Below are 19,361 nucleotides of genomic sequence, written 5' to 3'. Positions count from 1 at the left end.
TGTGCGGTCGGCGCTGATCCGAGGAGAATTAAAATGACGGGTGGTTGGGTAGAGATTGGGTTATAACACTGATGTGTTGCAACAACATCAACTATCAGTAGGGTTTATTTAACTTTTTTGTTTTTGAGCCATGCTTTGTGTCGTTCATTTCCTATGTTTGATCATGTTTAAACGTTCGCTGTCTACAGTGCGGCATTAAAAAAACATGCGCTGTCAAAATTGGCAAAATACATTCCCATGTGCTTGGCGCGCTTGTGTCTGACCATTTCTGTTTTGTATTAAATTAAATCTTGCCAAAATGACTTAGTTCAAACCTGGACATATAGAAATAGAGCATGTTAAAAAAAAAACACGAAAAAATAAACCCCGGAAAGCCCGCTCCTCTGCTTCAGCCAGACTTGAAGTCCCGACGGTGCAATGCTTGCAGACTGTCAGAAGTAATTAGACCTAAATTTCATCTCATCTCATTATCTCTAGCCGCTTTATCCTTCTACAGGGTCGCAGGCAAGCTGGAGCCTATCCCAGCTGACTACGGGCGAAAGGCGGGGTACACCCTGGACAAGTCGCCAGGTCATCACAGGGCTGACACATAGACACAGACAACCATTCACGCTCATATTCACACCTACGGTCAATTTAGAGTCACCAGTTAACCTAACCTGCATGTCTTTGGACTGTGGGGGAAACCGGAGCACCCGGAGGAAACCCACGCGGACACGGGGAGAACATGCAAACTCCGCACAGAAAGGCCCTCGCCGGGCCCGGGGCTCGAACCCAGGACCTTCTTGCTGTGAGGCGACAGCGCTAACCACTACACCACCGTGCCGCCCAGACCTAAATTTATAGCTAACAAATCAGCAGATGCCCCAACAATTATTATTTTCATTAGGCCAATGTGTAAGGTATGTTAGAACCGTGCCTTATAGCCTACGTTATATCACAATTTAAAGGACGTTTGAGGAGTTGGAGGCTGCGAGCGCAATGATGTTCCGACATGCGCTAAACTTTATTCCCTGAAAATCATACACCAGCGTTCAATGCCCCAAACAGTCAAAATGTCTAGAAGACTACGGTTAAATAATAATCATAGCCTACTAAGTTAAATTACGTCAAAACATCTGTTTCTGGCCTATGAAATGATGGAGGAAAATGAGAACGAACACAAAGTAGATAGCAGCCAACTTCACGCCATCTTTTAGGTAATTAACACTCGTGTTGGCCACAATATTTCTCTTAATAAAATCTTGAATTGTTTTTGAAGTCGTATTCAACACAGTTAGGTCAAACCCCAATTTTAATTTAAGCGAAGATCCAAACTTTTTTCTATATTGACGTCGAGCATAGAGGAGCATGTCATTCTGCTTTCGGTTTCGGCAGCATGGATGCGCTTTGCATGAAAGAAGGCACTGATGTGTCTGCCATCGATAAAGGTGTAAAAAACAAGTGGAGGTGGGCTTGGCTGTACGAAATAGGTGAAAACGGAAAGCCATTTAGTTCATGGTGCAAAAAAACTAAACATTTGTGCGGTTTGCCACAAAAAAAATAATATACGGAAGCAATAGAAAGAAAGTGCTGTCGCGCCATCAACTGGAAGCCAGCCACAAGGCCAATGTAAGGGGTCTTCAGCACACCTCTTCTTTCCCAGGAGCAAATCTCACCTCAACGGAGGTCAGTCCATCTATGACTGATCGTGTCTGTGCACAGAAAATACGTGTCTGTGCTTTTATCTCAAAAACAAACAATGGTGAAGAATCACTCAACAATAAATTGAATATATTAATCCATTAATTAATTGATAATAAAGTTATCAGTTCTAAGTTAACCATTCTCAGAATTTCATCGAAATCCACCCATAACGCCCCCATAAATTTTCAGTGAAATTTTTTTTTTTTTTGCTTTAATCCATGCAAATATTACAATCAAAGCTTTGCAGAATAAAAGATAAGAGCACAGGAGAATAAAGTTTCCCCCAGTGATGGAGTTTCTGTGCTGAACTCATTTTCAGACAGAAGCTTTTAATACTGAGGTCAGGATGTCAGCAAGCCGCTGTATTGATACGCAACGGGGTTTTTCTCCACTTTGGATGGATATTTTTAGATTATTTAATCTGTGGAAAATAACTACAGTGTCTTAAATATGTGTTTGTGAAAATCACTGTAAACCTACAACTGACTTTCCTCCAAAAAACATCTCTTTTAATGTTGTCATATATTGTGTGTGAATAATGATGATAAATCTGTCTCTGTGAACTGGATCTGTCTGTGGTCTGACTCCTGATTTAGATTCTCAACATGATTGTTGGAAAAACTTTTTTTTTTTAATCCTTTTAATTTTCAATCAAATAAAGCAAAAAAAAAAAAAAAAACAATTCTGTTCCAGTTGTCTATTCTGATTGGTCAGAAGGTGTTGATTAATTTTCTATAACAGCAGCTCTGACAATAGTGCAGGTTTTTATTAATGGGCTTGCTCTAATACGTTCTTGTTTCTATAGTAACAGCTCATTGAAGTGAAATTATTTTAGACCTGTGTGTTCACAAATAAAAATAAAAGAAACGTGGATGAACACTAATATTTAACCTGGACATTTCTCCTCCAGACCACCAGAGGGCGGCTTTACACACATTTTGAATAACTTCACTTCCTCCACTCATTTCCTGTCTGTTGTTATAAAATGCACATAGCTCCTACAGTAACTGTGAATCCTTCCAGTGTGTTATTAAATCTCCTCAGTTGTGAGCCGTGTTTATTCTGGATAGATCTCCTGTTGATGATCTCGCCTCGTCTCTGCCTTTCCCTTTGATTTTAATGATATTTCTGGTGGATGGGGTTTGAACCCTGCACTGACTGGGATTAGATAAAGTCTTGTGTTAACACTACTAGCAGATTTCTTTCTTCTGCCTTTCAGGAGATTCATTTCAGTCTGTTAACAATGTTAAAATGACCCAAAGGTCAAATGACCCGTGTCAGTGTGGGTTTCCTCCTGGTTCTCCAGTGTTCTCCTACTTCTCAAAGACACATCTAATGACTGATTGAGGCGACTCAGGATCTCTGATCTCAAACATATTCATCTACCAACTTAATTTCCATCTCAACAATCTGTTCATGAGAAAGTGGGACTTCTATTAGCAATAAACAATGCAAAATAAATCAAATCAGGTTTGACTCCCCTTGTGGTAATAAAGAGACATTCATTTCGATTCATTTTCACTCCTCACTAAATTCCAAACTGACAGAATGAGGAAAATATTTCAGCAGAACAAATGACACTGAAATATTTCTGCTTTATTTCCATCCTTAATGAACACAATGTGGTAGTTTTTAGTGCTTGTAGTAAGACACGGTCCTGTTGTAAATCCTCGTGTGTCTTTTAGTGAAGATACAGAATTGATGTTGAAAGGCTGCTGTTTTTTTTTTGTTTTGTTGTTTTTCAGTGATGTGGTGCTACTATGTAAAACTGAGACTCCAAATAACAACTCGATAATATTCGCATATTATAGAATTCCATCTGGAGTTCTGATTTTAAAATGTGATTTCACTGCATACACTTCATGGACAGAAAGAAAGGACAAAATGGGAAAAGAACATAAATGACATACATGATACTTTCTATTGAAGTACAGAAATCGATCTCTGGCCACATTTACCATTTAACATTCATGTGTAGGCGACAATAAAATCAAATTTACTTTAAAGAATTCCTTTATCTCACTTTAGCCATTTATTTCTTTATAAATTTTCAGAAAATGAAAAAAATTTGAGTGATTTATTCATTAAATTTAAATGACTGCAATTTAAACTTGTCTTATCATTTCTGACCACTAGAGGATGCTCATGGACATGTGACGCTACAAGAAATGAACCATTTTCAATATTTTCCCTGGAGGAAACCCACGCAGACACAGGGAGAACATGCAAACTTCACACAGAAAGGCCCTCGCCAGTCACTGGGTTTGAACCCAGAACCTTTTTGCTGTTTTGCTTTGGTTTGTTTAAGAATAAAGAAGTCTTATAGGAAGTGCTGTCAGTGAAATAGTCAAACACAGACACCAGTAGATTAGTAGTACAGTCATAGTTATTAGTAGATTACTTACAGTAATCCCACCACCATCATGTGCGTCTTCTGAGCCATTGTCAGAGTCGTGGTCAGAGGAATCCTGATCCAGGTTCTGTTGTGTAAGAATAGAGAGCAGTTTTAGACAAAGCATATGTATGGTATACATGGCTGATTATTTAGATTCTGTTGTTTTATGTTAGATATAAATTATAATTATTCAACACTATTTAGCAATTAAAGGGGCTCCAAGGGACTCCCTTACAAGAGGAGGAAGGGAAATGTTCAATGTCAAGTGTCTGCAAAGTGGATGGAACGGTTCAAGACAATATTCCAGTCAACCAGTATATCTCTGTCAAAAGTAAATTATACTTACTGTAATGTCATCACCATCATGTGCACCTTCAGATCTGTTGTCAGAGGGATCCTGATCCAGGTTCTGTTGTGTGAGAATAAAGAAGTCTTCGAGGAAGTGCTTTCAGTGAAATAGTCAAACACAGAAACCAGTAGACTTTGGCTATAAACACTGGGGCTCATTCATGAACAAAACACACTTACATCAGAATACATAGAAGGTCTTCTGCCACCCTTTACTGGTGGATTTTTACAAGGTAGTTTTATATAATTAACAGTACATTTTACTTACAGTAATCCCACCGCCATCATGTGCGTCTTCTGAGCCATTGTCAGAGTCGTGGTCGAGAACAGTTTTAGACAAAGCATATGTATGGTATACATGGATTTTTATATATATATATATATATATATATATATATATATATATATATATATATATATTCCGCTGTTGTATGTTTGATATGCATTATAATTAGGCTAAACTTCATATATCAATATTTAATAAATAATAGCAAAAAATGTACTCCGAGGAACTCTCTTAAAGAAGGGAGGGGTGAGAAGTGTCCAAAGTCGACTGCCTGCAAAGTGGATGGCAAAGATAAGATTTTTCCACCAAATGCCTCACATGGAGGGCCTTCCGATTATCCCACTCAACATTTGATCTGGCTCAGGACTACTTATTTGCTCAACTTTCTTAACAGATGCTAATCAAGAAGGATTACATTTCAATTAACTGGTTAAAATGTGGCCATTTAGTGTAGAGTACTGTCTAATGTCTACAAAATACATGTCATCTACAAAAGTCATGTTCATGACTCACCATTTCCTGGTTTGACTGATGCATGTTGATGGCCTCAACCAGTTTCCTGTGATAAGAATGTTCCTTATTTTAATATCTATTGTCGGAGGCTGTCCTGGGCGTATAACATGTATGTGACACTATAAGTCTGTATAAACTTTATGAAGGAAATAAAATTTATTTGGAAGCAGTGGTGTGTGAGGTGAATGCACCCCTCCGCACAACTTGACTTGGAAATGAGTGGCGATACTGATTATCGTCTCTCTCTCTCTTTTTTTTGTGCTGTGCGCCCTTAAACAGATTGCCCCATCGCTCATAGCAAAAACCGGCACTGTCTGTTGTTGAAAACAACCAATGCTTGCTTTATCTAACGTTTCTAATAACTTGTTTAAATAAAAGTTTGCGAGTCAGTGTGCTACAGCATGCTAGCTACGTTTAGCTAAGCCGCAAGCTTGTAAAAACCCACACGAACCACGAAACTACAATAGTAAATACAGAACAACTGTTTAATAACGTAACTTAACTAGGCTAGGATGCAGTAAAACACAAACCTCCTTTTCCAGTATCTCCTTGTTCTTGATGGAATCTCATATCCTGAACCAGGGGCAGTGTTTCTTCTCCTTCCATCCATGCTTCTCTTCTTCTGGAGCGGAACCCTCGACTGCATTAAAAAAAGAGTGCTACAGTGACAGCCCACTCGGTTGGCAGAGGTAAATATCCCGTCCATTTTCTCAATAGACGTTTCGTTTTAAAGTGAGCATGTTGTAAAGCAATGATATAGAAGCAAAAACATTGTTTTAAATTAACCAACAGAACCTAAAAAAAACAGATTTTATTTGCAACACTACTCAGAATCCTACGGTGTAAAAGCAACGTCTCTGATTGGTGGAGCTAGTAGTTACCATGGACACATTGAACTGCAATGGTTTATGGGATGGCAGAATAGGCGCGAACAAGAAGCCAACGCTACTCAGAGTCTGCCCCTCAGCAGTGAGAGGAGAAAATTTAAAAAATGAAGTTTGCGCTCGTTAGCTGGTCAAAGGGGAAAGATAAAGATGCATTGAGTATAGTCCCCGTACATTGGATCGTAGACTTCGATCCTGAAAACTCTCAAAAGGAGTAGCTTGTCAAGTGCCACAGCATGGGTGGCAAGAGGCCTACTAATGGGTGGCTGGTCGAACCAGCCCACGTGCAGTTGGCAGGCAAGTACAGTGCTTAATTTTTTATTTTTGTTTTACTTTGTTAGTCATGTAACATTAATCACGATAGCAATTATCCTGTTGAGGTTTTTGCATTATAGGCCAAGTAACATTTGCTGTAGGCGATTAGCTCCGGGACAGTGACTAGCTAGCTAAAAATTCAAATTAAACGCTAGCTAGCGATTAGCTAGCTAGCATCCGCTAACGTTAGCTAGCTAACGGCCATTAGTCACATGAGTCCCGCTCGATTTGAATTTGTAATTAGCAGTGAAACACTAATTAAACACTTATTTAAAAAGTCGCAAATTGAAGAATGTCAGCTTAGATTTGAGTTAATAAGAATACTTTACTGTCACAGTCAACATTGTCAGCCAACACTGGATAGTAAAAATCAGTTTAGCAGCTGTACATGGCAGCAAAATTTAACGTGTTAAAATGAACAGCCTAAACGTATTATAAAAAAGCAGGGGAAAAACAATACAAAAACTGTGTAAAAAGAGCACAAAAGTGGACAGTAAAATACAGTATTTGATGTAACATAAGCCACATAGTTTTATTTCTAGGCATTAAATTCTGTCTTGCTACTATTTTTTACCAACAGAAAAGGAGTCTACACTTAAGACTGCTGAGCAGAAACTCCTGCAAGAGGACCTACCAAAAAGCAAGAAGAGAAAGAGGGTACCCAACAAACTTTTCCTTGACACACAGGAGGAAACTGTAGAACCAGTTGCAAAAAAGGTAATAGGGTTCTTTTCATGACAGCTATTTTGAGAATATATTTTTACATTTCTGTCAGTTTTGTAGTTGGGTTGTGAGCCAGACTAACACAAACAATGGAAAATAGAAAATATTTATTGTAGTTGTTTTGGGACTAGCGGCACGGTGGTGCAATGGTTAGCACTGTCGCCTCACAGAGGGTTCTGGGTTCGAACCTGCCGGCTGGCTGGGGCCTTTCTGTGTGGAGTTTGCTATTCTCTCCGGGTACTCCGGCCTCCTCCCACAGGCCAAAGGCATGCAGGTTAGGTTAATTGGTGACTCTAATGCCACTTTTCCACTACAAACGCGGCTGAGTTGGGCTGAGCCGTGCCGTGCTGAGTTGGGCTGAGTTGAGCTAAGTGGGGCTGTTGGAGTTGCATTTCGACTACAACCGCACTGAACCGTGCTGGCTGGAAGTGGGTGGACACATTGGGTGGAGTTAGCGAAAGTGGGTGGACGTCACGTGATGTCGTTAGGCGGCGCAAACAGTGACATCAGTGATCTTTTAAGCGGTAGTCTCATGACCCGGATAGTAAACAATAAACATGGAGGACATGGAGTCGTTAGTGTTGCTGGTCTTGGTGCTGTGGCTTGTTGTCACCGACAACGCCAACAGATACTGGCAAGAGCGTATAGATGAGGCGAGGCGCATAAGGCTTCAGAAATTCTCGTGATTCGTAATTCTTCTTCTTCCGGGTTTACGGTGTTTACAGATCCCAGCGTGCTCGCGGGGCGTGTGTGGGCATGTGAGGACACTCCTCCTCACTAATCAGTGCATAGGGGAGTGTCTCCTCACGCCCCTAGCCTCACTCGGCTCAGTTTGGCTCGCTTCAGCCCCACTCCAAAACCGTGCGAGTTTTGGGTGCTAAGCAGGGCTGAAGCGAGCTGAGTCGTGCTGCTCTGAGGTAGTCGAAACGCGAGCCGTGTCGGGCTGAAGTGAGCTGAAGCAAGCTGAAGTGAGCTGAAAAAGGGTAGTGGAAAAGGGCCATTAATTGCCCATAGGTGTGAATGGTTGTCTGTCTGTATATGTTAGCCCTGCTGGGTTGTACAAGAAAGTTCCTGGCAACTTAAAAAAAAAAAGGAACTATAGTACTACAGCTATGAATTTAAACAGATTCTAGCCATGAAACATATTCAACTTTATGATTAACTTAATGATTAATTTTAATCAATTTTTAGTTTTATTTTCCTAACTCTTATGTGTATTGTTTAATACATAATTGATTTGATAATTTTTACCCAACAGAAAAACTACAGATTCATAGCTGCAAGACAGTCTGAATTAGAGGTTCTTTCCCAAGAAGAACCTAATCTCAGCCCAGTGGAGACTGCTTCAGAGGCACTTGAGGAGGAGATCAGGGCCCTCAGGGAAGAGAATAAAAGACTGTGAGACCTGCAGAGTGTAGGATCTTCTGCAGCCAGTAAAGATCTTGAGACCCAAGTCAAGGCTTTACATAAGGAGAACACCAGGCTGCGCAACCTGGCAGTTAAAAGCAACTATCTCTTTTAGATTAAAATAGGGATTCTTTTAGATTGAATAAATCACCGTCTCCTCATTTTTGGTGTAATTCTTAAAGATATAACTGTGTCTACATTTTAGGGAAAATTACAGATGTAGTATAGGGTTTCCTGTAGGAAAAAACTTTAGCCGAGGCCCTAGGGCTAAACACTGAAGCAGGGTTTGCCTCAACGCCCCACTGAGGCAAAATTGGTTTGGCAGATACCCTGTAATGCCTTCAGAACCCCTCACCAACACATTTTGTTACACTTTGAGACACCAAAAAAGGAGCAGAGGTGTATTTTGTTTACATTGATATTTTCTTTTACGTTATGTATTTACAACTTGTTTGGAGTCCTGTTGTGGTTAATTCAGTGGGCCTTATTTTCCAGAAATTCCATCACTCTTAGCGGCTGTGAAGACCCTCATTTTGGATAAGGTCACAGAGAGCTCAAGCTATGAAGGTGAAAGCGAATATGAGGCCAGTGTTGCTCTACCATCACCTCCTCAACCCACATCTCCCAAACCAACATCAGTAAGTACATTTTTGTAATGATCAATTAAAAACATAAAACATTCTGTCACTGGTGATTTTCTTTGTTTTTATTCCTGTTTTTCTTTCCTTCTTACAATTAATTAGGTGCAACTAGGGAATGATGACTCCACCAGAGTGTCTGCCCATTGTTGGGAGACTGCAAAAGCACAACCCACAGCAAAAGGAATGGCCCGCACCCTCCTGCTGGGCCTGTTCAGCATTGATGTCCTACTGAAGTCCAACCTGATGGGAGGGGTCAATAAGGTCGATCCATCTGCAGAGAGACACCAGCCTCTGGACCCCAAGAAGCTTAAAACTTTACTCAGTAAGACAGTAAGAATTTATTTTTAATGGATTAATATATTTTGCAAAGTTATTGTAAATGGTAAAGGGTAACAAACACTTTAGGACTGAAATGTACACAACTAATAGCAAAACAGATAGACAAATAAAAAGCTTTAACAGCTTTGATATTCTTTTAGATATAAAGCGATTTCTCTATCCTGTTAGAATACATCAAACATTTTATCAGCGTTAAAATGGATCCCCTATAGACCCTTTTCAGTCATGTGACCTTCGTAACAGCGACCGCCATTTTGGACATGTAGTGGACTTCGGCTCGAATCAGTTTGAATGCGAGGAAGGCGATAAACATAAAAGAAAAAGGAGCGAGATGCAGAAAACTGTATTTACTAGTTTACTGTAATTATGATCTGGCAGCTATTTACACCGGATCCAGTGTAAATAGCTGCCGGAGCCAACGTCCGAGCTAGTGCTGGCTCCGGCCGCGAGCTAGCGCTGGCTCCAGCCGCCCGGCCGCGAGCTAGCGCTGGCTCGGAGCCAGCGCTGGCTTGCGGCCGGCCGGAGCCAGCGCTAGCGAGCTAGCTCGGATGTTCTAGTTTACTGTAATTATGATCTGGCAGCTATTTACACCGGATCCAGTGTAAATAGCTGCCGGAGCCAACGTCCAAGGTTCCGGAGCCAGCGCTAGCTCGCGGCCGGCCGGAGCCAGTGCTAGCTCGCTAGCTCGGACGTTGGCTCCGGCAGCTATTTACACTGGATCCGGTGTAAATAGCTGCCAGATCATAATTACAGTAAACTAGAATGGAATGTTAACAGCAATGTAATGCCTTTTCTGGCTAATTTTATTCGTCTTACCTCCAACAAAGTGGTCACTACACAAGCGTTGGTATGCCGCTATCCATCTTCTCTGTCGGTCAGCATCTACCGGGATCCGATAAAACGATAACCCTTGCCTTGTTTGTTGATGGTTACTACATCCAGGTACACAACAATATAGTGGCATGATGGAAGTCTTGCTGAAAATAAACACTTTCTTTGCTGCCGCTCCTCAATGTTGGCTGTGGTAAACTACTGGTAGTACATGTCCAAAATGGCGGCCGCGTTTGTCGTGACGTCACGTGAAAAGGGTCCATAGTAGCTTTAAAATCCCAGCACCAGCACCAATTCTCCTCCCATAGGCAGATGCTTGGCTATGACAAGTACAGTTGCTCTCACTGACCAAAATACTTCCTGGAAAACTTAAAGTGGATACAGTAGTGTAACCTCCTCACTCTATAAGCCCCTTGGAGAACCTTCCTAACTCCTTCCTTGGTTCCTTGAGAAGCCAATTCTGATTTCAGACTGAACTATTTACAGGTAACCCACTGAGGAACAAGGACTAGGCATACAAGAAAAATATTACACTGTAAAAAAGAATAGTTGAGAATACTTGAAATTTCAAGGCAACAGTCTGCATTAATAATTTTATGTTTTGCCAACGACGTGCCCATGATAATCCAAACTATGATAACACTGTTATCTTTATTAAGAATTCTTAATTAAGTCAATTTTCAATTCCTCATTCTGCCAACATAGATTTCTCTTTTTGCTGAACAGTGGCATTCACAGTAGTACAAAAAGGCAATTGAGGTTATCACAATTTTTTGGGGGGCTTTTTTCACCTTTATTTGGATAGGACAGTGTAGAGACAGGAAATGAGCAGGAGAGAGAGAGATCAGGAAATGACCTCAGGTCAGAATCAAACCCAGGCCCCCGGATTTATGGTATGGCGCCTTATCCACCTGAGCCACGACAACATGAACTTCAACTGGAGAGAGAACCACATTGCCCAGCCCTTGCATTTGGGAGAGGAAACCACGTGTCTTGGTCATTCAGAGCATGCGCTGAATAAACACCTGTGACAATTATGTATTTTCAATTCAGATTATTCACTATTGTATATTTACACATCATTGAGGTGCACCCTATCAGTTTGATGTGGATTTTTCTTGATGTGGATAATTCTAAAAAATAGAATTATGCTTTGTTCAAGTAATTCCATATTCACAATTGAATGGACAAGAAAATATGAATAATTATTAACGAACAGAAAAATCCACATCAAACTGATAGGGTGCACCTCAATGATGTGTAAATATGCAATAGTGAATGATCTTAATTGAAAATACATAATTGCCACAGGTGTTTATTCAGCACATGCTCTTAATGACCAAGACACGGGGTTTCCGCTCCCAAATGCAAGGGCTGGGCAATGTGGTTCTCTCTCCAGTTGAAGCTCATGTTGTCGTGGCTCAGGTGGATAAGGCGCCATGCCATAAGTCTGGGGACCTGGGTTCGATTCTGACCGGAGGTCATTTCCCGATCCCTCTCTCTCCTGCTCATTTCCTGTCTCTACACTGTCCTATCCAAAAAAAGCCCCCCAAAAAATTGTGAGAACCTCAATTGCCTTTTTGTACTACTGTGAATGCCACTGTTCAGCAAAAAGAGAAATCTATGTTGGCAGAATGAGGAATTGAAAATTGACTTAATTAAGAATTCTTAATAAAGATAACAGTGTTATCATAGTTTGGATTATCATGGGCATACATCGTTGGCAAAACATAAAATTCTTAATGCAGACTGTTGCCTTGAAATTTCAAGTATTCTCGACTATTCTTTTTTTACAGTGTACCAGTATTGGGATCCACCTCATCTTTCCTTTTGCAACAACCAGAGGCTAACATTGTGGATGTCTTTCTTATTTTATTGTCTTTTACAGATGTAGTTGTTCAGCAACACCCAGGGGCGAAGATTCCAGACATACGAATGGCCATAAACAAAAGGATCTGTGAGTTAAGACACCAGGAAAAGAAAAAGTCCAAAGACAACTGAAGGACTGGCCAAGGCTGGCCAATCAGAGCGGGTCTTTGTAGCCCAGGCTGTAAAGTGACATAATTTTGTTAAGACTATCCCCTTAAAATAATCCATTTTATTTGTGGAAAAAAAACAATTCATTGAAAAAGTCATTGAGCAGTCATTAAAATTCTAAAAGCAATTCATTTTATCTCATCTCATTATCTCTAGCCGCTTTATCCTGTTCTACAGGGTCACAAGCAAGCTGGAGCCTATCCCAGCTGACTACGGGCGAAAGGCGGGGTACACCCTGGACAAGTCGCCAGGTCATCACCGGGCTGACACATAGACACAGACAACCATTCACACCTACGGTCAATTTAGAGTCACCAGTTAACCTAACCTGCATGTCTTTGGACTGTGGGGGAAATCGGAGCACCTGGAGGAAACCCATGCGGACACGGGGAGAACATGCAAACTCTGCACAGAAAGGCCTTCACCGGCCACGAGGCTCAAACCCGGACCTTCTTGCTGTGAGGCGACAGCGCTAATCACTACACCACCGTGCTGCCCAATTCATTTCATTTTGAAATAAATAGATGCTTTACAAATAAATCATTTTATTTTGAAATAAATAATTTATTGAAATTGATTATATGCACTAAAAACTATTGAAAAGTGTTTAAAATGGAGAAAAGGAGAAATAGGGGGGAAAAAAAAGAGTTGCTGCAGAGGGCTACGTAGAACAAGCTTCCCAAATAGCCATCAGTGCACCTTGTGCGCCCCAGGTGATCAACCTCGTAGGTTACGTCCGGTCATCACTTCCTGTTTTGTGGTCATGTGCGCATTTGATCATATTACCAAATGTTAAAATGCGCAATATAAGTAATAAACATTATGGGTCAGAGAGGACTGATATTTCATCTGTGCTGTATGTCGAGCATGTATAGCATATTTGACAATAAAGTTGACTTGACTTATGTCATGTTTATGGTTGCTGCCTCGTGCGTTGTCTGATCCAAATGGAGATAAAACCTGTTTTCATCCATGGGGTAAGACCGGAAAATAATGCTTTAAACTGAGTTGGAATAATTCTTGATGATGTTAAACACTGGTTGACCGGTATGTTGTTAATATTTAAACTTTATAGAGCAGTGTGAGACCGGACGATTTCTGCCGATTGGGCGAGGGTAATTGCTGGAACGCTCGTTCCTAAATTGATCATTCGGTGAGTGAAAAGAAAAAAAAAACAATCTAACTTGTTTGGTTGATTGTAAAACATCTGAAAGTAACGTTAATCGGTGCAGCAGCCATGAAAAAGGTGCTAATGGTTCTATGGACCCTTTTCACGTGACGTCACGACAAACGCGGCCGCCATTTTGGACATGTACTACCAGTAGTTTACCACAGCCAGCATTGAGGAACGGCAGCAAAGAAAGTGTTTATTTTCAGCAAGACTTCCATCATGCCACTATATTGTTGTGCACCTGGATGTAGTAACCATCAACAAACAAGGCAAGGTTTATCATTTTATCGGATCCCGACGGAGAAGATGGATAGCGGCCATTAACAGATTGGCAGCCCTCGGCATACCAGCGCTTGTGTAGTGACCACTCTGTTGGAGGTAAGACGAATAAAATTAGCCAGAAAAGGCATTGCATTGCTGTTAACATTCTGGGGCAGCGAGTGTGTAACCAAATAGGCTAAAATAACCCATTGTAACCTCTTTGTTCTTCTGTAGTAGCTATTAGCTAACGACATTAGCTAGCGTTGTGTTCCTTTGCTGTTGGTAGACTGTAGGACAGATCAGAGGCAGTGTCCTACAAACAGCGCTTAATTTGAGGGGGAGCAAGCCGGAGCGCGCTCCGGAACCTCGGGCGTTGGCTCCGGCAGCTATTTACACTGGATCCAGTGATCCGACACCTCTTTTGACTATGTAACAAAAAAAAAACGATTGTCTTTAGGCTTGCCATCCTTCCACTTGCGAGTGGTAAGTGATCTGCGCTGGGATCACACACACAGTGGCTCAGTCCCGAATCGTGGCTCGTGCACTTCACTCGCGCGCTGTGTGAGCTGCGCAGGGCCGGAGTGCGCACCCTCCAGAGGGCACTCGCTGTTCAGGGCGGAGTGATTTGGAGCGCAGGATGCCTGCGGAGCCGAGCGTATCCGTGCATTGGTGTTGCTGTGTGCAGACGAATCGTGTATTGGTGTTGCTGTGTGCACACTAATCGCTTTTAAAAACGTTAATCTGCTGATCTGGTCTAATGTAAACATGGGCTAAGTGTTCAAAACAAGAGGAACATGTATTTGTCTCTTAAATCCAGGCCGTTCCCTGTAATCTGTCACAACGGTTGGAGAAAGTAATGGCAAATAGCGAGTGCACAAACCATAGAAGGTAAACTGTACACAGCGCCAGGGCAGTGTGATGGTATGTCTACTTTTAGATTGTGTTAGCTTATCAGTGAACACACTCGTCACTCGACGAGTTTCACGTCTTTACGACGGATACTTAAATGTGTGTTAGGTATTATTGTTGCAGTCTAAGCAGTCAAACCGTTGCACAAACCGTTGAAGCAGTCAAACCGTTGTAGCAGCTAGATGAGCGAGAACCGAAAGGGTCTGTGCCATAAACCGTTATTTCTGTACGGCGTTGCTAATGTGTCGTTACTGTTGTTATTTCTCCCTCTGCTCGCCCTGTAAATGCCCTACGTCGCTGGATAGCGAAGGTGTTTTCTGCATCTCGCTCCTTTTTCTTGTATGTTCTCCGTTTGTCGCCTTCCTCGCATTCAAACCAATTCGAGCCGAAGTCTGCTACATGTCCAAAATGGTGGTCGCGTTTACGAAGGTCACGTGACTGAAAAGGGTCTATAGCCGCCTGAGACTGTGCTGTGATGCTAATGGGCCATTGACCTGAACTTAGCAGCTTAGCTTGTTGGTGTCACATCTAAATAATCATTTCAGTGTTGTTTATTGTTATTTACTAAGGAATATTTTTCTAAGCTGTTGTTCATTGCATATGTTGAAAAAATGAAATATTGGTGAGACTGCTTGATGTAGTGTTGCCACACGTCCAGGTTTTTCCGGGATTGTCCCGTTTTTTTTGTGGAAAATGGAAAATGTCCAGGAAAATGGAATAACCTTCCCGGGACACGTTTTGTCCCGTTTTTTTACTTCCTCACATTATCCCCCATTGAAATAAACACAAATCATTAATGTTTCTCGCAGCCACTTAACATATTAATAGTTTTCACGTAAGCGGGCATATTGTAGGCAGCTACTTGTGTGGCCTCACCGAATGTTTGCGCACGCAGCCAGTCGCTGTTGCTAGGTGATCGTGGTCAATACAACGGCGGCTGCGCGAAATCAAAGATACTGGAATACCGTAATACCAAACAATAGGTGAGAGTTCCCTTGGTCGGTGCGCGAGTAGGCTGGCTGTCTACTTCCTATGTTCTGATTCTGATAAAGGCTGGTTCTAAAGCCTGGGCCAATTTCATCAATAAATGAATCATTAAATAAATCATTAAATATATCAAAAAAGAATGCCTGAACACTGGCGTGAGAAATGAATAAATCAGTTGTCCCAATAACATAGCACCTCTCTCTTGTGATTAAAACAAAGGATTAGGGCTATTTGGTATGATACGGTAGTCTAACTTTTAAAGCTCAGTTCTCCAGAGAAAAGGCTAAAACAACAACGAAGCAGACTGAGAGAAATTATATTGATTATATTTGTATTATTTTGATTTGGAAACGGAATGGGAGGAGAGACAGACGATGAGGGAGTCGGACAGAATGAAGTAGAAGATCCGGTACCTGTCAAAAAGAAAAAAAGACGTGACATTCAACGAGGGATGGGCAAATTTTGACACATTCAGTGAATGGGTAAGGCCCACACAGGGCGACCCTTTTTCCGCCACCTGCATTGTGTGCCCTGCGAAGATAGTGATAAAGCATGAAGGAAGACTGGCCCTCGAGAATCACGCCAAATCTAAAAAACATGTGGCAGCCGTACAAAGCAAATGAAATTCTCGGGCCATCGACGTTTTTATGTTGAAAAAGGGCTCTTCTGAGGAGGATAAAGTGGCAGCAGCAGAGCTGTGCAGTGTCTACCACGGGGTTCGTCATGGCCACAGTTACCTGTCCACTGATTGCGGCGTCAAGTTAAATGCTCTAGGACTCCAGTCTGGCCCCAAAAGTGTCATGTGGAAGAACCAAAAGTGAGGCCCTAGTTGAAAATGTACTGGCCCCTTACAGCCAGGAGCGGTTAGTGGCAGAGCTGAAAAAAACACCATTTTTCTCCGTTTCTTCCGACGCATCTAATTCGGGAAGCACCAAAGTGTATCCATACACCGTCCAATATTTTCACGAAGAGGAGGGTGTGAAATATGGCCTATTGGATTTTTACGAAGACGCGAATGAAACGAGCAGAGCCATCTATGATCAAATGCTGTCCATAACCGAATCCTGTGGGCTGGGTGTCTCCAAAATAAGTTCATATGGCGCTGATAATGCCTCCGTCAACTATGGCAAGCACAATTCTGTTTATCAGAAATTAAAAGAAATCAACCCATACATCGTCAAGGCCAACTGTAAGTGCCACCTAATCCACAATACCCTTAAAAATGCAAACAGAATCCTGAGCGCAGCTGGGCATGATGTTGAGTGCATAGTGCTGAAAATCTATAGCGAGTTCTCCTGCTCTGCCAAAAAGGTGGAAACTCTCAAGGAATTCTGTCAGTTCACGGCCGTGCAGTACAAGCAGATCCTGAGACACGTGCCAACCCGTTGGCTGTCCCTTCTCCCTGCAATCCAACGAAACCTAGAATGCTGGCCTGCCCTGAAGTCATACTTCATGTCCCTTGAGAAGAGCGATTGCCCTGGTGTTATCTGGGATGCAATGTGCAGTGGTGATGAAGACGACGTGACCGTGTCGGAGTGCGTCTTTCTCCTCATGCACAATGTCATGCAGGAGTTTGACAGCGCGATCCGGGTGTTGGAAGGGGAAAGCATCAGTGTGCTGGACATCCAAATTGTCATGACCCGGCTGCGCGACCAACTGGTTTCCCATCGCACTGACAAATTCTATGGCAGCAAGACGAGACAAGCAGTGAGACAACTTGACCCATGTAAGCAAGCGCAGTTCACCGGATTGGCCGACAGATTTTTTCAAAAGGGCATTCAGTATCTCGAGTCCCACTTTGATTTCAACGACCCGCTCCTGCTCTCTTCCGCCTGCTTACGATTGAGCGCTCCAATCAAATGGCCTGCGCTTGAGGAACTCGTTGAAAAGATGGGATTGACAGACGTGGATATCGACAAGCTCTACCAAGACTACACTGTCCTTAACAACGTGTTTAGCAGCATCCCAGAAGAGCTGACCCCTGACAAGAAATGGGCATTTTTCTTCAAAAGGGAGAAAATGGCCACAGAATTGTTGAAAGTGGTGTCATTTGTGTTGTCTGTTCCCGTCAGCAATGCCTACACTGAACGCGTCTTCAGTCATATGGAGGATGTGTGGTGCGACAAAAGAAACAGGATGTCTGTTCAGTTAGTCAAAGCTGAACTCCAAGTCAGACTGAACTTCAAGCTCTCCTGCTTGGAGTTCAAATCCTTCATTGAAGGACAGAAAAAACTACTCCAGGCAGCCAAAAGAGATGACAAGTACACGTGGAGAAAGAGGTGAGAATTATTTAATTAGGAGAAAATGTGAGATTAAATAGGCTATAGCATTTACAATGTTTAAAATGTGCAGGCTATAGCTAAAGTAATTAATTTCCATATTTAGGCATGGAACAGAGGCGCAGCGCGAAGCAAGAGACGGAGAGCGCGCAGGGAACAGGGAACAATTGTCCTCAGCAATACCCAGTACTGTAGAACAGTTACATGAGACTGTGAAAGAGACATTTGGACTCATTGAGGATTTCATCCTGCATTACTTGGATGAGGAGTTTGTGAGTACTTCACTCTCCATTCTACCAACCAGATTAAACACAAGGGGACAATCAAAGTTGTGATCATTCCATCAGTTGTTCTTACATTGACTGCTTTGACTGAAAACCAGACAGATATAATGAATGACAGTTCAAGCTCTGCGACTGATACAATGGCAGATTACCAGACGGATGACACATTAGTGTCTTCGCAAGACACTATTATCCTATCCCCACGTGAAAGCCCTCATACGACCTCATGGCCCAATAAAATCATAATTCCACTTTTCTCTGTGGCAACAGAGGCAGTACTGAGCTCTTAATGGTTGTCTTTACAATGTCTGCAGGATGCTGCTGATGGATCTGTCAGTGTTCAAGAGGAGTTGGCAGATGAGGTGATGAAGATTTGCCTGCTGCAAAACCAAGATGGGTCAGTTGATGTCGGGATTGTGATTGAGGGCAACACTGTCCTCAGCAGTCTTGGGGATCTTAGCAGAGCCTGCTGCTATCTGTTGGGACTGACCTACGCATTGTATCTGAGATACCCCAAGAACCTCAAATTCAGTTTTGAGGTATTCCAGAAAGTACTGCTGGAACTGGATTCTGGAAACCTTTCAAACAAGGTTCAGAGACTGAAAAATTACCTGAGTATGTAGGTGCTGGCTACTGTTCAGCAAGATGCTTTCTTAGTGAGAGAATTTTTCATTTGCAAGGTCTATCTGTCGGAAGTTTAGCTGCTGTACTATTGTCTTAACGCTTACATAAGAGTTGAGGTTTCCATTGATAGTGAAATTGCATTTTGGATTGGTATTGTTTGCTGTTGTGGAACTTTAATGTGAAGCGTCACTGCACTCAAAAAAAAAAAATTGGATTTACTTAACCGAGTTATGGCAACCAGTCCCACGAAACTGTGTTAATTTAGATGTATTGAATACAGTTATGTTGAGTTATTCAAAACATAACTGTATTCAATACATCTAAATTAACACAGTTTCGTGGGACCGGTTGCCATAACTCGGTTAAGTAAATCCAATGTTTTATTTTTTTGAGTGTGTTCTTGGTGCATTTTAGACGGATGCAAAATGTCGTTGTTCTTGG

At 42.0% G+C, this 19,361-nt stretch overlaps 1 protein-coding gene across 1 annotated transcript in view; it reads left to right on the top strand.

Moving 5' to 3' along the window:
- Nucleotides 1-19,361, top strand: part of LOC132880197 (tripartite motif-containing protein 16-like) — a 298,595-nt gene that overhangs the window by 102,816 nt on the left and 176,418 nt on the right. The window lies entirely within an intron of this gene.

The sequence above is a fragment of the Neoarius graeffei genome, chromosome 2 (genome assembly GCF_027579695.1).
Source record: "Neoarius graeffei isolate fNeoGra1 chromosome 2, fNeoGra1.pri, whole genome shotgun sequence".
Classification (NCBI taxonomy): Eukaryota; Metazoa; Chordata; class Actinopteri; order Siluriformes; family Ariidae; genus Neoarius; species Neoarius graeffei.
Note: the sequence above shows the minus strand (reverse complement) of the source record. Positions and strands in the feature narration are given on the sequence as shown.